This window comes from Papaver somniferum, chromosome 2, assembly GCF_003573695.1.
Source record: "Papaver somniferum cultivar HN1 chromosome 2, ASM357369v1, whole genome shotgun sequence".
Classification (NCBI taxonomy): Eukaryota; Viridiplantae; Streptophyta; class Magnoliopsida; order Ranunculales; family Papaveraceae; genus Papaver; species Papaver somniferum.
The window spans coordinates 108,996,763-109,014,150 of NC_039359.1; the positions used below are offsets into that span (position 1 = coordinate 108,996,763).

At 35.6% G+C, this 17,388-nt stretch overlaps 1 long non-coding RNA gene across 4 annotated transcripts; it reads left to right on the plus strand.

Annotated features, from left to right (window-relative positions):
• Nucleotides 1-11,461: 11,461 nt before the first annotated feature.
• On the plus strand, nt 11,462-16,719 carry LOC113348761. 4 transcript variants are annotated; one of them, XR_003359790.1, is made up of 13 exons: nt 11,462-11,664; nt 11,750-11,871; nt 12,097-12,179; nt 12,314-12,433; nt 12,516-12,602; nt 12,715-12,796; nt 13,012-13,094; nt 13,978-14,118; nt 14,245-14,432; nt 14,628-14,847; nt 15,066-15,206; nt 16,106-16,228; nt 16,396-16,719. It is a non-coding gene; the product is annotated as an uncharacterized LOC113348761 (long non-coding RNA). The 4 variants fall into 4 exon arrangements; XR_003359789.1 differs by having other exon boundaries at nt 14,328-14,432; XR_003359791.1 differs by having other exon boundaries at nt 11,761-11,871; nt 14,328-14,432.
• The last annotated feature ends 669 nt before the right edge of the window (nt 16,720-17,388 follow it).

The window sequence follows — 17,388 nt, forward strand, 5'->3', positions numbered from 1 at the left end:
CACAATAATCTTAATCGACTAGCGAAAGAAGATATTGCGGAATCACAAACGATGAGATGAAGATGTTTGTGACTTCTTTTATATATTTCTTATCGGATAAATCAATCTCAAGCCAATCTTACAATTGTACTTAGTACGATAGAAACAACAAGATCAGATCACGCAACTACAAAGAAAATAGTTGGGTCTGGCTTCACAATCCCAATGAAGTCTTCAAGTCGTTAACCTACAGGGTCTCGATAGAAACCTAAGGTTAAATGAGAATCGACTCTAACTAATACAACTAGTATCACACATGAGGTATGGGGATTAGGTTTCCCAGTTGATAGAGTTCTCCTTTATATAGTCTTTCAAATCAGGGTTTGCAATCAAAGTTAACTTAGTAACAAAGCATTCAATATTCATCGTTAGATGAAAACCTGATTAGATTCAAGATAATATCTTTCAACTGTTAGATCGAAACTTAGCTTGTTACACACAAATGAAATGCACGTTTATTTAGGTTTATGTAACCATACCCAAACATGTACACTTAGTTGGTTCAACATTAGTTAACCAAATGGTTAGCCATATGAGAACTTTCATATCAACCATATTCTTCTTTACCACAACAAGTTCAAATGACTAAAATGAATTAGTTAGAGAGTTGTTCAATTGCTTATATCTTATATAAGTATACAAGACACAATCGAAGCAAAGACGATTTGATTCACTCGAATCGATTCATGAACTTTATAGCCACGGTTTGCAAATATGCATTCCTTAGTTTATATAAGTTTAAGTTCACGAATCGCTTTTAGAAAATAACCAACTTAAGTATGCATACTTGTATGCGGACATAAGTACCCGGAATAAGTTTGTTGTCAGTTCACAAACTCCAGTAGAAATTCACGGGATGTGAACTTCCGACAGTATGCGTACTGGTATGCGGACTTTAGTTCCGGTTTTTCTGAGCAGCAAAGTACTCATACTTTGGTTCAAGGAATAAGGACTTACACACGTATGAGTTACCACACAATGTTTATATCCAATAATGGTTATATACTCTTGAAAATACGGGGGTCTAACAACCACACCCAACAATTCGTTTGGCAATCTGAGAGGACTTACTCCAATACACTTTCTAGAGAATCAACTAGAAAGTCAGACACAATCTAGAATAAAGTATATCAAAGAGTTTAATATCTCTAACTCTTAATTCAATCCACAATCAGCAAATAGAAATCTGCGAGCCTGATTGAATATAAGAGGAGTTACTTGAACGGTACCAAAGACCAATGTTCAAGTGTCAATCAATGTAAATCAATAACCAAAGGTTGGATATTCTAATTGATTGATCTTAACGCACAACCTGTGATATTTCAATTATATAACAAAATATAATACTGAAAAGAAATAATACAGACACCAGAATTTTGTTAACGAGGAAACTGCAAATGCAGAAAAACCTCGGGACCTAGTCCAGATTGAACATCACACTGTATTAAGCTGCTATAGACACTAGCCTACTACAAATTAACTTTGGACTGGACTGTAGTTGAACCCTAATCAATCTCACACTGATTCAAGGTACAATTGCGCTCCTTACGTCTCTGATCCCAGCAGGATACTACGCACTTGATTCCCTTAGATGATCTCACCCACAACCAAGAGTTGCTACGACCCAAAGTCGAAGACTTGATAGACAAATCTGTCTCATACAGAAAAGTCTATAGAATTGAATAAATCTGTCTCTCAAGAAATACCCAAGAGCTTTTGTTCCGTATTTTGATAAATCAAGGTGAACAAGAACCAATTGATAAACCAGACTTATATTCCTGAAGAACAACCCAGTATTGTCAATCACCTCACAATAAACTTAATCGACTAGTGAAACAAGTTATTACTTTTGTATCTTTCCTATCAATGATATAAAATCTCGAGCAAATTATTTCAATTGCACTCAACAGGATAGAAACATCATGATCAGATCATGCAACTACAAAGATAATAGTTGGGTCTGGCTTCACAATCCCAATGAAGTCTTCAATTCGTTAACCTACAGGGTCTCGAGAAGAAACCTAAGGTTAAAGGAGAATCGATTCTAGTTATACAACTAGTAACACACGGGAGGTGTGGGAATTAGGTTTCCCAGTTTCTAGAGTTCTCCTTTATATAGTTTTCAAATCAGGGTTTGCAAACCAAGTTACCTTGGTAACAAAGCATTCAATAATCACCGTTAGATGAAAAACCTGATTCAACCAAGATAATATCTTTCAACTGTTAGATCGAACTTAGTTTGTTACACACAAATGAAATGTACCCGCATTTAGGTTTATGTAACCGTACCTAAACGTGTACACCATGTTGGTTCACAAATAGTTAACCGAGGTTAGCCATATGATTACTCTCATATCAACCTTATTCATCTTAACCATAACTAGTTCAAATGACTCAAATGAAACTAGTTAAGAGTTGTTTAATTGTTTAGAAAACACAGTTGAAATCAAATAGGTTTGATTCACTTGAATCAATCATGAACATTATAGCCACGGTTTGCAAAGATTGGATTCCTTATGATTTAAATGTTTAAGTTCATGGACTTGACCGATTTGACAAAGTAACCAGCTTAAGTATGCGTACGGGTATGCGTACTTAAGCAACCGAATTTGAGTTTGTAAAGTTTCCAAACTCAGTAGAAATTTTCGGTTCAAAAACTTAACTAGTTAAGAGTTTTTCCAAAACCAAACTCACAGAAATTCTCGGTTCGAGAACTTCCGCCAGTATGCGTACCCGTACGCATACTAAACCTGTCTCCTTCACCAATTTCGTATACACACATGTGCATACTCTTGGCTTCCGGTTTATGAACTTATACACTAATGTGCGAACACACTATATATGCTTATCTCCAAAGATGGCTACATCATCAACTCTTTATTTCAATCATTGAAACATTCTTCTATAATGACAATAGCCGTTTTCACACACTATTAGCATCAAAGCAATTTTCAAGATATTGAAATAATCATTATTGAAACCTTCCAAGTCTTACACCAAATGATTGTATCACACAAACCATGTAAGATGTTACTCGGCAATTTTCTCATGATATAAGATGAACTTGGTCGAAGCGAAAGCTTACCAACACATATTTCGAGAAATATGTAAGCGAGATATACTCAGCTCGAATCTCAAATGTTATAGAGAAAACTATATCGTAACACGACTTATGTCTCAATATAGGAGATAGTATAAATAGACTTTCCAAGTGATTGATAAGTTCAAGTATCCACATACCTTTTGTCGAAGAATTTTCACGAGCTCCCCTTAGTAGTTTTTCGTCTTAAAGAGATGAACGTCGAGATATTTAAGCTCAACTACACTATCTATGTCCTAGTCCGAGACATCTACAAATAGGCTAGAAATCAAGAATTATATTTTTGATCACTAACATTGACAAACATGCTTGAGATAGAAACGCATGCGGCCGAGCAATGCTCTAACAATCTCCCCCTTTGTCAATTTTAGTGACAAAACTATCAATACATATGGATTTTACAAAAAAAATAACAAATGTAGCTTCTTATCCACGTGCTTGATCTCCTTGGAATCTTCAACGCGACTCAAAATCTTCGTCACTTCCAAGTACTCCATGATCCTAAAGGTTGTAAGTTCAGCATCACAATTGTTTTATATCCGTATCTATAACAATGAGAAAACAAAATGCTCTCAATCATTGTTATACAATGTCATAGTATTATTATACAACATCAAAGTTCAATTGTATCACAACTTTGACAATAACATTATGGTGATATGAATCACTCCCCCTTAGTCAATACATATCTCAACATGAAAACCACTCCCCCTTATATAATGATCCTCGTAAACCATATGTATTTGTAGTGTGAACTACACATTAATTCTCCCCCTTTTTATCAAAAAAATTGGCAAAGGTACGAAAATTAGTGGGATCATAATGAAATTTCCACGGAGATACATGATGACCAAAAGGTGTATTAACATACCAACAAATTTATATGCAATCATAAAGCCGAAGCTAAATGCACTCGTCAAGGAGTTAATGAAGATACAAGATAACCCCTAAAAATTCCACAGCCGCACTCCCCACAAAGATTTGGCAATTAAGCACAAGTTCAAAAGAACTCTCCCCCATAAAATGTCATCCCCGAAGGAACAACAAAGGCGACCTTATTTTCACAAGAAAAGAAGGATTTCATTGGACAACCAAATCACATGAAAACATGAATTTGTATCCAAAAAATTCAAAACCACAAGAGAACCCATAGTTAGTTTAATCGAAAAATAACAACCAAATTAACCACAAGAAAGGCCATTAATTTAATTGTCCATGCTCGACATAAGCGAACTTACGGAGTAACAACTAAAATAACCAAAAGAGAATGATTAATTTAGTTGATCAAGTTCGACATAGGGAACCTTACGGAGCAACAACTAAGTTAATCATAAGAATGAACAACTCAGTCGATTGTGCTCAACATAAGAAACCTTATGGAACAACACAGTATATGCACAAAGATTGTGGATCCGAGATCGATCAAATACTGCGGAATAGACAAGGATTTATTCTATTTTTCGTCACTATTCGCACAATGACATATAATAGACTCAATCCTTGTAAACAAAAGTTTTATCCTTTATTTTTATCAAAACATGACATAAAAGGCTTTAACTTTTGTAATGTCAAAAGTTCATTCTATCTTCCATCAATACATTCATATCGACATAATAGAGATAAATTTTGAACAAGTATTGGACAATCACAGGTTCACGGACATAAACAACATATCCCATAACAATTTGCAATATACAAAATCATAAAGATGAAAATTGCAAAAATCATCTTCCAAAAAATACTTTAGAATTTAAATAAATAAATCTAAAAATAATGGAGATAAAAAAACGTTGGACATAGCTATGTGTACTCATAATAATGACTATTCCAAACCCTAGTTATTCTTCTAAAAATATAAAAAAAGAAGATTTACTATACATTGTAGAGATTTCTCAGGGCATCTACAGAGAATTCATTCTCATTATTGAAAAAACCATTGATAATGGGATCATTCAATTCCTCCAAATCTTCAGAAATATCAGTTAGCTCACTAAGTTCTCTTTTCAATTCACTCAAGGTGTTCTTTGTTAGAGACAACATTTGTTCATGGTGAGAGATATCTCTTATAGAAGAAATGATTCGAGATCTTAAATCATTTATTTTCCCGATGAAATCATTCACCATAGCCCTAAAGTTATTATCAGAATGACAAACATACAATAGGCAGTTAGAGGAAGAACCTGGATCATCATCTGTGTTCTTTGCCTTCCTTTTCCTTGAAGAGGAAATTCCTTCACATAGTTACACATTAACTGCTTCTATAGCATCTCTGTTGGTGGTACCTCTAGTTATAGGGGCCATGAGATTGTATCTTTAGAGAAGAAGGTGAAGAACAGTAATAAATAGACTCTAGGATAGTAAAACCCTAAAGGACCCTGAAAAAGTCTTCACGTTTCATGATCCATTATCACTTTTTAACAAGAAGATATTTACTTTCTCAAAATGGAACAGAAAAATCAACAAAAGATTTACAAGACTTGAACCAACCTTGAAGTAATCCTTATTTTTCAAGTCCAAAGAATAAGGATACAATCTATTACTATAATTTAAATAGTAATAGAGTGAACGAAATGTTCACATCTTGTGTTACTGAATGACATTTCAAGGTTTGTTGAGTAAAACGACTTACCTCGTTTAGCTCTGATTCTTTTGGATTTCTTCTTGTGCTCAGGTATCTCTGACTGTTTCCCCAGGGTCAGATTCATCTTTTGCATGTTATTTTGAAGTTTGATAATTCTTTTACAGTTTCTCTTGAATCTCCAACACTTATTTTGAACATGACTTGTATTTCCACAAAAGGAGCAGAGCAGAGGAGGCTTGCTTTGTGAAGATGACTCATGTTTATCACAACGCTCAGGATCTTTTGTTCCAGAACCGGTTAAGTTTGTTGTGCATACAATCTTACTTTTGAACCCTAAACCTTGTTTGTTTCCAAAAGACTTTTGACCAAATAACATTGCTGAGATTTTGTCTGAGCTTCCTGACAACCTTTGCAGGTCACACTTGAGAGAATTTATCTCTTTTTCTTTTAGAAATAGGGTTCTGGTGAATTCATCATTAATATAGTCAATCTCAAGAGCTTCACGTGCACTGATGATTCAAGTTTATTCAACAATTATTTCTGTTGAATATTCTCGTGATGAATTTCTTCATATTTATTCAGAAATTCTAGGATTTCAGTGTCCGACTCGCATTCACTGGAAATTGAGTTACATGGAGCTTCTGCCGAAAAGGCTGAACTTTCCATACTCATTTCAACAGTGTGAAAGGTATTGGAACACTGAGGTTCTTCTTGACTTGGATCATCATAAGCAATAGAGAGAGAGATGATCTCTCAGATCATTTGCTTTTCTTTACCATGTCCTTGATCTTTTGTAAAATCAGTGATTTATTAAAATCAACCTGATTAGGACAACATTCATCAGCCCATGACAAGCTAGAAGCGTTACTTGCGATGGTCACATCATTGAACGCGGGGGTTCTGACTGTATTCTGATCAAGGTCAAGTAATTTAATCTTTCCCACAAGAGTACTTCTGAAAAGAGTGTCAAGGTTATTTCCCTCAACGATGACATGCTTCTTAGAATCGTATCTAGATGGCAGCGATCTGAGAATTTTCATCACAATGTCCTTTTCAGGAATAGTCTTACCCAATGCAAAAGATGCATTAACAATTTCAGACACTTTATGATTAAACTCATCAAATGAATCTTCATCTGCCATATGAAGGTTTTCCCAATCAGAGTTAAGGTTTTGAAGCCTAACTTCCTTTTCACTGGTATTACCTTCGAACACGGTTTCTAATATATCCCAAGCATCTTTAGACCTAGTGCACGTGGTCATATGGTGCTGAAGATTTGGGGTAATGGCACGTATGATGAAATTCAAACCGTCGGAGTTTTGATTTGCAGCAAGTATCTCGGTAGCATTGTATTCACCAATGTTATTTGGAACATTCACATTCCCTACTGCCAAAACGGGAGTATCATAGCTATGAACTACATAAACCCATGATTGAAAATCACGCGCTTGAAGAAAGGCACGCATAACAATTTTCCACCATAAGTAATTAGATCCATCGAAGACTGGTGGTACGTTTATAGAGATAGCACCTTTGTCCATATCAGATCGCTACAAACAAAAACTTATGAGGTCTTTAATGTGTTTGCCTGCTCTGATACCAATTGGAAATGCGGGGGTCTAACAACCACACTCAATAATTCATTTGGCAATCTGAGAGGACTTACTCCAATCTAGAATAAAGTATATCAAAGAGTTTAATATCTCTAACTCTTAATTCAATCCGCAATCAGCAAATAGAAATCTGCGAGCCTGATTGAATATAAGAGGAGTTACTTGAACGGTACCAAAGTCCAATGTTCAACTGTCAATTAATGTAAATCAACAACCAAAGGTTGGATATTCTAATTGATTGATTTTAACGCACAACCTGTGATATTTCAGTTATATAACAAAATATAATGCGGAAAAAAAAATAACACATACATCAGAATTTTGTTAACGAGGAAACTGCAAATGCAGAAAAACCCTGGGACCTAGTCCAGATTGAACACCACACTGTATTAAGCTGCTACAGACACTACCCTACTACCAATTAACTTCGGACTGGACTGTAGTTGAACCCTAATCAATCTCACACTGATTCAAGGTACAGTTGCGCTCCTTACATCTCTGATCCCAGCAGGATACTACGCACTTGATTCCCTTAGCTGATCTCACCCAACCAAGAGTTGCTACGACCCAAAGTCGAATACTTGATAGACAATTATGTCTCACAAAGAAAAGTCTATAGAATTGAATAAATCTGTCTCCCACATAAATACCCAAGAGTTTTTGTTCCATATTTTGATAAATCAAGGTGAACAAGAACCAATTGATAAACCAGACTTATATTCCCGAAGAACAACCTAGTATTGTCAATCACCTCACAATACGCTTAATCGACTAGCGAAACAAGTTATTGTGGAATCACAAACGATGAGACGAACTTTGTTTGTGATTACTTTTGTATCTTGCCTATCGAAGATATAAAATCTCGAGCAAATTATTTCAATTGCACTCAACACGATAGAAACAGCAAGATCAGATCACGCAACTACAAAGATAATAGTTGGGTCTGGCTTCACAATCCCAATGAAGTCTTCAAGTCGTTAACCTACAGGGTCTCGAGAAGAAACCTAAGGTTAAAGGAGAATCGGCTCTAGTTATACATATAGTAACACACATGAGGTGTGGGGATTAGGTTTCCCAGTTGCTAGAGTTCTCCTTTATATAGTTTTCAAATCAGGGTTCGCAATCCAAGTTACCTTGGTATCAAAGCATTCAATAATCACCGTTAGATGAAAAACCTGATTCAACCAAGCTAATATCTTTCAACCGTTAGATCGAACTTAGCTTGTTACACACAAATGAAATGTGCCCTCATTTAGGTTTATGTAACCGTACCTAAACGTGTACACCATGTTGGTTCACAAATAGTTAACCGAGGTTAGCCATATGATTACTCTCATATCAACCTTATTCATCTTAACCATAACTAGTTCAAATGACTCAAATAAAACTAGCTAAGAGTTGTTCAATTGTTTAGAAAACACAATTGAAATCAAATCGGTTTGATTCACTTGAATCAATCATGAACATTATAGCCACGGTTTGCAAATATTGGATACCTTATGATTTAAATGTTTAAGTTCATGGACTTGACCGATTTGACAAAGTAACCAACTTAAGTATGCGTACGGGTATGCGTACTTAAACAACCGGTTTTGAGTTTGGTGACTAGTTAAGAGTTTTGCCAAAACCAAACTCAAACCTGTCTCCTTCACCAATTTCGTATACACACATATGCATACTTTTGGCTTCCGGTTTATGGACTTATATACCAATGTGCGAACACACTATATATGCTTATATCGAAAGATGGTTACATCATCAACTCTTTATTTCAATCATTGAAACATTCTTCTATAATGACAATAGCCGTTTTCACACACTATTAGCATCAAATAAATTTTCAAGATATTGAAATAATCATTATTGAAACCTTCCAAGTCTTACACCAAATGATTGTATCACACAAACCATGTAAGATGTTACTCGGAAATTTTCTCATGAAATAAGATGAACTTGGTCGAAGCGAAAGCTTACCAACACATATTTCAAGAAATATGTAAGCGAGATATGCTCAGCTCGAAATTTCAAATGTGTATAGAGAAAACTATATCGTAACACGACTGATGTCTCAATATATGAGATAGTATAAATAGACTTTCCAAGTGATAGATAAGTTCAATTCTCCACATACCTTTTGTCGAAGAAGTTCCACAAGCTCCCCTTAGTAGTTCTTCGTCTTAAAGAGATGAACGTCGAGAGATTTAGCTTAACTACACTATCTATGTCCTAGTCCGAGACATCTACAAATAGGCTAGAAATCAAGACTTATAGTTTTGATCACTAACATTGACAAACATGCTTAAGATAGCAACGCATGCGAGTTTGACCGAGCAATGCTCTAACAATTCTAAACTCTCATTTCAATCATTGAAATATTCTTAGAGGACGTTACATAGTTGTTGTTCACAAATCATTTTCCGTCAAAGCAATTTTCAAGTAATTGAAACTTAATATGACTTTCGTCATTAGTAAAGATGAAATTGGCCAAAGCGAAAGCTTACCAACACATATTTCGAGAAATAGATAAGCGAGATAAATTCGGCTCGAAATAGGAAATGTGTATAATCAAAGTCTATATAGCAATACGAATTTTGTCTCAAGATAGGAGATAGAATAGATAGACTTTTGAGTGATAGATAAGTTCAAGTCTCCACATACCTTTTAGTCGATGAAGTTCCACCACTTCCTTGAGTATTTCTTCGTCTTTGTATGATGATCGTCATGGAGTCTAGAGCTTAATCGCACTTTCTATCCTAGTCCGAGACTTAGCTATAAGTAGATTAGAAATTAAGACTTATAGTTTTTGCAACTAAACTTGACAACAAGCTTGAGATAGCAACGCTTGCGAGTTTGACCGAGCAGTGCTCTAACAATCTCCCCCTTTGTCAATTTTAGTGACAAAACTATCATTACATATGGAATACAAAATAAATAAATAAAATTTTGTAGCTACTCTCCCACATGCATGATCTCCTTGGTTCTTCAACATTACTCGAAATCTTCGTCACTTCCAAGTACTCCAATGATTCCAAAGGTTATAAGTTTAGCATCATGGTTGTTGAAAATCCGTAGCTATAACAATGAGAAAACAAGAATTCTCAATCATTGTTACACAATTTCATAGTATTATTACACAGCATCAAAGTTCAATTGTATCACAACTTCGACAACAATACTATGGTGATATGTATCACTCCCCCTTAGTCAATACTCCATCTCACATGGAAACCACTCCCCCTTACATAATGATCCGGAAACCATATGCATTTGTAGTGTGAACTACACATTAATTCTCCCCATTTTTGTCAATAAAATTGGCAAAGGTACGAAAACTAGTGGGATCCTAATGAAATTTCCATAGAGACATTTCATGACTAAAAGAAAGCACATATCAACTTTTTACATGCAATCATATAGCCGAAGCTAAATGCTTTCATCAAGGAGTTTATAAAGATACAAGATAACCCCTATAATATTCCACAGCCGCACTCCCCACAAATATTTGGTAATTAAGCACAAATTCAATTAAGAACTCTCTCCCATAAAATGTCATTCCCGAAAGAACAACAAGGGTGACCTTACTTTCACAAGAAAAGAAGGATTTCTTTGGACATAACAAATCACATACGAATATGAATTTGAATCCAAAATACTCAATTAATTTAATCACAAGAAAACCTGTGATTAATTTAATATGAATTGCTCAACATAAGAGAATTTACGGAGCCGCACAGTATATACATAAAATATGGATAGGGGAAGATCAATACCGCGGCATAGACAAGGATTCATTCTATTTTCCATCATTATTTGAACAATGACATACAATAAACATAATCCTCGTAAACAAAAGTTCATCATATCTTCCATCAATATTTGCATAATGACATACAATAGGCTTAAAACTTTTGTAATGTTAAAAGTTCATTCATCCTTTTATCAATACATGCATATCCCATAACAAATTGCAATAAACTCCCTCCGTCCCACTGTTAAGTGACCTATTTGATTTTTTATTTTGTCCCACTGTTAAGTGACCTATTCCAAATAAATGGGGTGAATTTTCAAAAATATCCTTCTCCCTAAATCTCACGCATTTTTCCTCGGGTCTCACTCTCAGTCTCCATTTCTCCCTTCATTTTTCCTCAGTTTCACTCTTCATTTCTTCGGTCGTATCTCCACCACCACCACCACCATCACCATGAAACGGGATCTCTTTTTCTATCACGATGACCACCATCATCTTCCCATCTTCATCATCTTCATATTCTCGGTTGTCAATTTTTCTATCTTCAGTTTTATTTGAATCTGATAAAAAGATTACATTTTTGGTATAAACTTAACCTATTCTTTGTGGGTTTTTGATTTTATTAATAAATCTTCCAAAGTTTGAAGCTGAATCTGATATATCTGCAGTTTTGGTGAAGGTTTGAAGAGATACTACGACCAAAACATTCACGATCTAGTACTCATGCAGCAAAAGCAAACTAATAACCTAAATCGGTTATAAGCTCAAAGGAATGATCTTAACTCCAAAGGTGTGTTTTTTACGATCTTGGGTTTTTTCTTTTGTTTGTTTTTTCCTTTTTTGTTTGGTGGTCTGATGATTTTTCGAACCTTTATTTGGTAACTGAAATTGGATTGGTTCAAAGGAATGAACGAATTTTTATTATGGGTTTGCTTAATTAGTTGAGAGTTGAGACTAGAATTCTCTGAACTGAGGAATCTAATGCTTAATGCCTGCAACTCAATTTTATATGCAGTGAGGATGCTTAGGGAAAAGCTGCAGCGTCTCCAGGATGGATCCTATGTTGTTGAAGTCGTGAAGGAAGCCGAGGAACCAAAGGTAATTCACCTTGCCAAACTTTTATTGTATCATCTCTAATCATCAATCTTCGCTTTGTAGTTTTTGTTCTATGATTCTAATTTATTTTCCTCATTTCAAACTTCACTTTGTAAGCCAAATTTTGTTGTCTGTAGGTAGGATTCGATTCTTTCTTCTTCGGTAGGATTGATTACCAAGATTTACAACAGCGTAAAAATGAAAAGCGGCTCGAGTTTGTCTGGCAAGGTTCTAAGACCCTTGGTTCATCAGCTCAGGTGATTACAAATTTATTACTGGTGCACTTCTGAGTATTCCCTTATCATGTGTTAACCACCAAGTTCTTGCTGCAATTTGCAGATTTTTGCGGGTGCACTCACCAGAAATTATGAACCTCCCAGTAGTAACTTCTACTTCGAAGTTAATGATGCATCTCCTATTGTTCAGGTAAACTATAATACAAGCTGCTGCCTAATGAGATATCACTACTGGCTCACTGCTAGGTTGAACGTTTTACTCCATATACACAAAGTTGAGTGAAGCTCTTTCTTTTTCTCAGGCAAATGTAACTCGAACAAATCATATAATGTGGACCATGGGGACAGACTTTAAGTACCAATACGCAAATTCATGAACCAAAGGTAATTCACCTTGCCTAACTTTAACTGTATCATCTCTAATCATCAATCTTCACTTTGTAGTTAGATTCAGTTGGTTTACCTCAGCTTCACGCATAGAAAAAAGAAAAGGACTATTGGAAAAAAGATAGACAAGATGTTGAAACACAAACACTGAAACCTTGCTAACAGATTATAAACCAAACCTTGCTTATTGCTTCCTTTGGTTTACTTTTCAGGTTGATTGCTTCAGTGCCCTGCGAATGAGTGTACCTGCAATTGTGTCATCTGCAGTTTCGCCAAGCAAGGACTTTATTCATTTGTATGTATCTACTTGATTCGTCCTTGCCCTTCTTTTCCTAAAGCTCAGTAACAAAGTTTCCATGCAAATTTCATTCCTGTTTCTCTCTTGAAACTCAATCTTTTTGCTGTGTTTTCTTCAGCTCACGGGATTTAGTGTCATGACTTGTACTTCAACTCCCCTTAAGGCAACTTATTGAGTGTGCTAATTAGTTATGTGATTTCTTGACTCTTAGACACTAGTTAGTTATGTTTACATGTAAACATGTAGTTGCATTCCTTAATACTGGTTGTAAGTTGTAACTTGTAAGGCTGCAGGGCTTGCAATATGCTTCATCTTGTTTTGGCTTCAGTGAAGCTCAGATTAGTCTTGTTTTTTGTTTCTCTTGCAAGCTTTAACCTTAGACCAGGAGGGTAAATTTTGGATCTCATTCTTTACCTGGCTACATGATTCTGTTGGTCTCTTTGGTGGTGGGTCTCTTTTGGGGTTCAAGTATATTATGATTTCCTTGCTTGCTTAAATATGAATACATAGTGAATAATCTTTGTGATGTTTGATTAATTTGTAGCATAGTGATCGTTATTGGTGATAAGAAATAAACAACTAAAAAGATGCGAGTTACTCCAAAATACTCTTCATATTGCATGTAGTCATGTAAACAGAACTAAAGTACCCAAGTTGAAACTATGGCTGATTCATTTACTGGACAGGACATGAAACTATGTCATGTTCCCATTCTACTCCAAGTCTCCAACACAATGTATTTTTCATGGCTGCGAAAATGAACATAAAGATTACAGGCTGATTTAAATGAAACCATGTAAAATTACATGAAAATACCAACACAGTGTACTTTTCGTGGCCGAGAAAATGAGCAGCTTATTGTGATTGTTTGTCTCTGTAGGTAAAACCATTAGAGGTTTTCTTGCTGGAGAAACTATGCTAGCAGCTGGAAGGCTTGTTGCAGAAACTACATAATGATATCGTTGCCATGTATTTCGCCAGCAGTATTCTCATCCTTGCAGAAACGTCTTAAACATGAGAGGTAATGAGTTGCATCCTTCACCAGATTCTTATCCACTTCGATTTGAGTAGGAAGTTCACCAATGCGTGCAAGTTTCTTTTTCCCTATGTGCTGCAATTTATAATTGTTTCCTCCGCCAAGCTTTAGAACCTCTACCATGCATAGTTGCAACGAAAGGAATACGTCATTCAGAGTTTGTGCCGATAATTCATTAAATGCTTTATCCACAGCCGATAAAAGTTCGCCAACAGTAGTGCGCGCCTCTCTGTGCTGTAATGATTGTATAGACCTGAAAAACCCAAGATCAAGAACGTTCATGTCGGGACTTTGTGAAGGTTGGAATCTTAATCTAATATCAAAACCTTCTTATGTCGTTTCTTTTAAAAATTCTTCATCATTCACTTTAACATGTGGTTTCGCATTATCTTGTTGGATGTATATAGTTTCCCCGTTGTAGTTTGGCCACTTTTCCCGAATGGATGGTAACAATTTGTTAATCAAACAAGCTCTTGTAATGTCTTTGTTCACAGATTCAATTGGTTTATCTTCAAGTGTTCCAGCCGGACGATTCTTGCTCGTTCGTTTTGCTGCCTCCTTTGTTACAAAAGGAGATATACCTATCTTTCCACTAAAAACTTCATTGCCAAACTCATCAAACCTAGGACGAGCTACTGCTGCCAAAAACATTACCTTTTTAATGAATCTTTTACTTTGGCATGTGCGATATGGTTCGGTTTCTTCAGGATGAAGGTAGTAATTCTCTGTTGCTTTTGTCATAAAAAATCACTTCTCATCTATGTGTATAACATCATACATGGGCTTGATCATCATATTATCCTTGTAAGGGATAAGCTCAAGCATTCCCAAACAGAATTCTAACCGTGTTTTCTTCATGTCCACTGTGAAGGCTGGTTTTATTGCGTTCGTGTGTTTTTTAATCGCTCCTTTCTTGACATATCTATGGACAGTTGACTTGGGCATGTTCAGAGCTTCGGCAATGGATCTTATGGTGGTGCGTCTTCGCAATGGTATCTCCATAATCTTGCTGAAATCAACCTTCTTGGGTTTAGGACCAACTCTGGTTGGTTTTCGTGAAGACACGTCAAAAGGTAATTTCTTTGCTTCACAATCTTTTCCTCGTTTCCATATACGTTTTACTGTAGATTCTGATGTTGAAAATAGTTGCGCTGCCATTGGGACTGAGCGTTTTTGCAGCCATCCCTTCTTACTCTCCTTCAGTAAGATATGGAAAATAGCTAGACGTTGTTCATTTATGAGATTCTTTTTATTTTTTGGTTGGAACACCTGATTCTCCTGCATGTGTGGTTGTTTCTGGAAAACAACGGTTTGAATCCATCTCCTCCAGCTTTTCGTTGTTCATACTGAACTCCATCTCCTCCAGCTCTTTGTTGTTCATACTGAACTCCATCTCCTCCAGATCTTCGTTGTTCATCATGTACTCCTCCTCCAGTTCTTCGTTGTTTGTAATGAACTCAATCTCATCCAGCTCCTCGTTGTTCATCATGTACTCCTCCAGTTCTTCGTTGTTCGTAATGAACTCAATCTCCTTCAGCTCCTCGATTATCACCATTACCTTAATTAATTCAAAAGGTATTGCCAATTAGTTCAGTTAGACCTTGGACAAGGAGTCTGATGTTTGACCCTAGAAATCTTTGATGTAAAATAAGGGTGTAGTTGATCTAAAACTTTAGGATTATCTCATGAAAACTTCGGAAGATGCTTACAGTTGAAAATTAAACGATAATGTGGTTGATCTAAACCTTTAGGATTATCTCTCAAAGTATTCCTGCTTACAGTTGAAGACCAAATGATAACTAAGATGCACTGCTTAGCTTAGTATACCTGCAGTTTCTACAACTATTGGATAATGTATTCATGTAGACAGTAAACTCTGTATGAAATTGGAGTATCTTTGTAATTGCAAATTAGATGATGCAGATTCTTCTATTAATTTGACCTTGCTTTCTGAAATCTGTTATTTCTACAGGCTCCCAAAAGAGGTGTAAAGGCCCTAGTTATAATGAATTCTTCATTACAGTTTGTAATCCTACATGTGTAGTGTTTTACATCTGCTACTATGCTTCACAACTTAAGATGATTTCAAAATGAGGTAAAGATTTAGAGATTTACCTTAGAAGTTCTGTTTATTCTGAATCTCAAATTGATTTCCTGCTGTACAGTACTCATGCTTTGAGAATTTGATTTGATATTTTTCAGATCTGAAATTTATCTCATTTCAGGTGGAGATTTGATGAACTTTTCTTGTTGATTTTTCAGATGGAGTACATGCGTACATATGAATCACCTGAAGTTTATGAGTGAAGAGAGATCTCAGATTGAACCTCCTGAGTGAAGAGAGATCTCAGATTAAATCACCTGAAGAGAGATCTCAATTTGATTTTGGAACCCTGTTTTTGTAAAAACCAAATTAATCTGAAGTTCAGTATACTTTTGATTTTTCTTGTAGAGATCAAAGTGATTTTTAGAAATTCGAACGAATGAATGTCGAGAAATCCGACCAAACTGATATGTTGGGTTTCTGTATTGAAAACGAAATTTGAATTTGTCGATTTGAAAATTTGGAGATTGGGGGAAGGCATAGCTGGTATTAGAATATTTTTTGAGGACAAATATGGAAAACACCATTGGAAGTCACTGTCTCTCCTACTTGCCTTAAAAATTGTGCAAATTTCAACTAGGTCACTTAACAGTGGGACGGAGGGAGTATAAAACCATAAAGATTAATACTGCAAAAATCATCTTCCAAACAGTTTTAGAATTTAAACAAATAAACCTAAAGAACATTGAAGATGAAAACGTTGGGCATAGCTTTGTGTAATCACAATAATGACTGTTCCAAACTCTAGTTATTCTTCTAAATAAAACAAGAAATAAAATTATCATCAGAAGATTACTAGATGTTAAGACCTTTGAAGAATTCTTTATCATCCCCGAACTCCTTGTCGTCAACAACCATTGGGACATAAGGTTCATGAAGATAAGAGTTAATATCAATAAACCTTCTTGACTGATGTCGAACCAGGGCCTTCTGAATCTCATGAGTCTTAAGCACAAAAGCCTTTATCTATTGAATCTCCTTTTGTGTCTCCTTCAACACTTTAAGAACATCAGAAAACTTCTGAGAATTTGAAGGAACAACTCTTGGCTTCCTCACATTCCTTATTTTCCTTTTCAAATTTGGAGGCAACGGAGATTTCTCTTTTTCCTTCATGATGGATGGTTTAACAATCATATTAACATCTTTTCCAT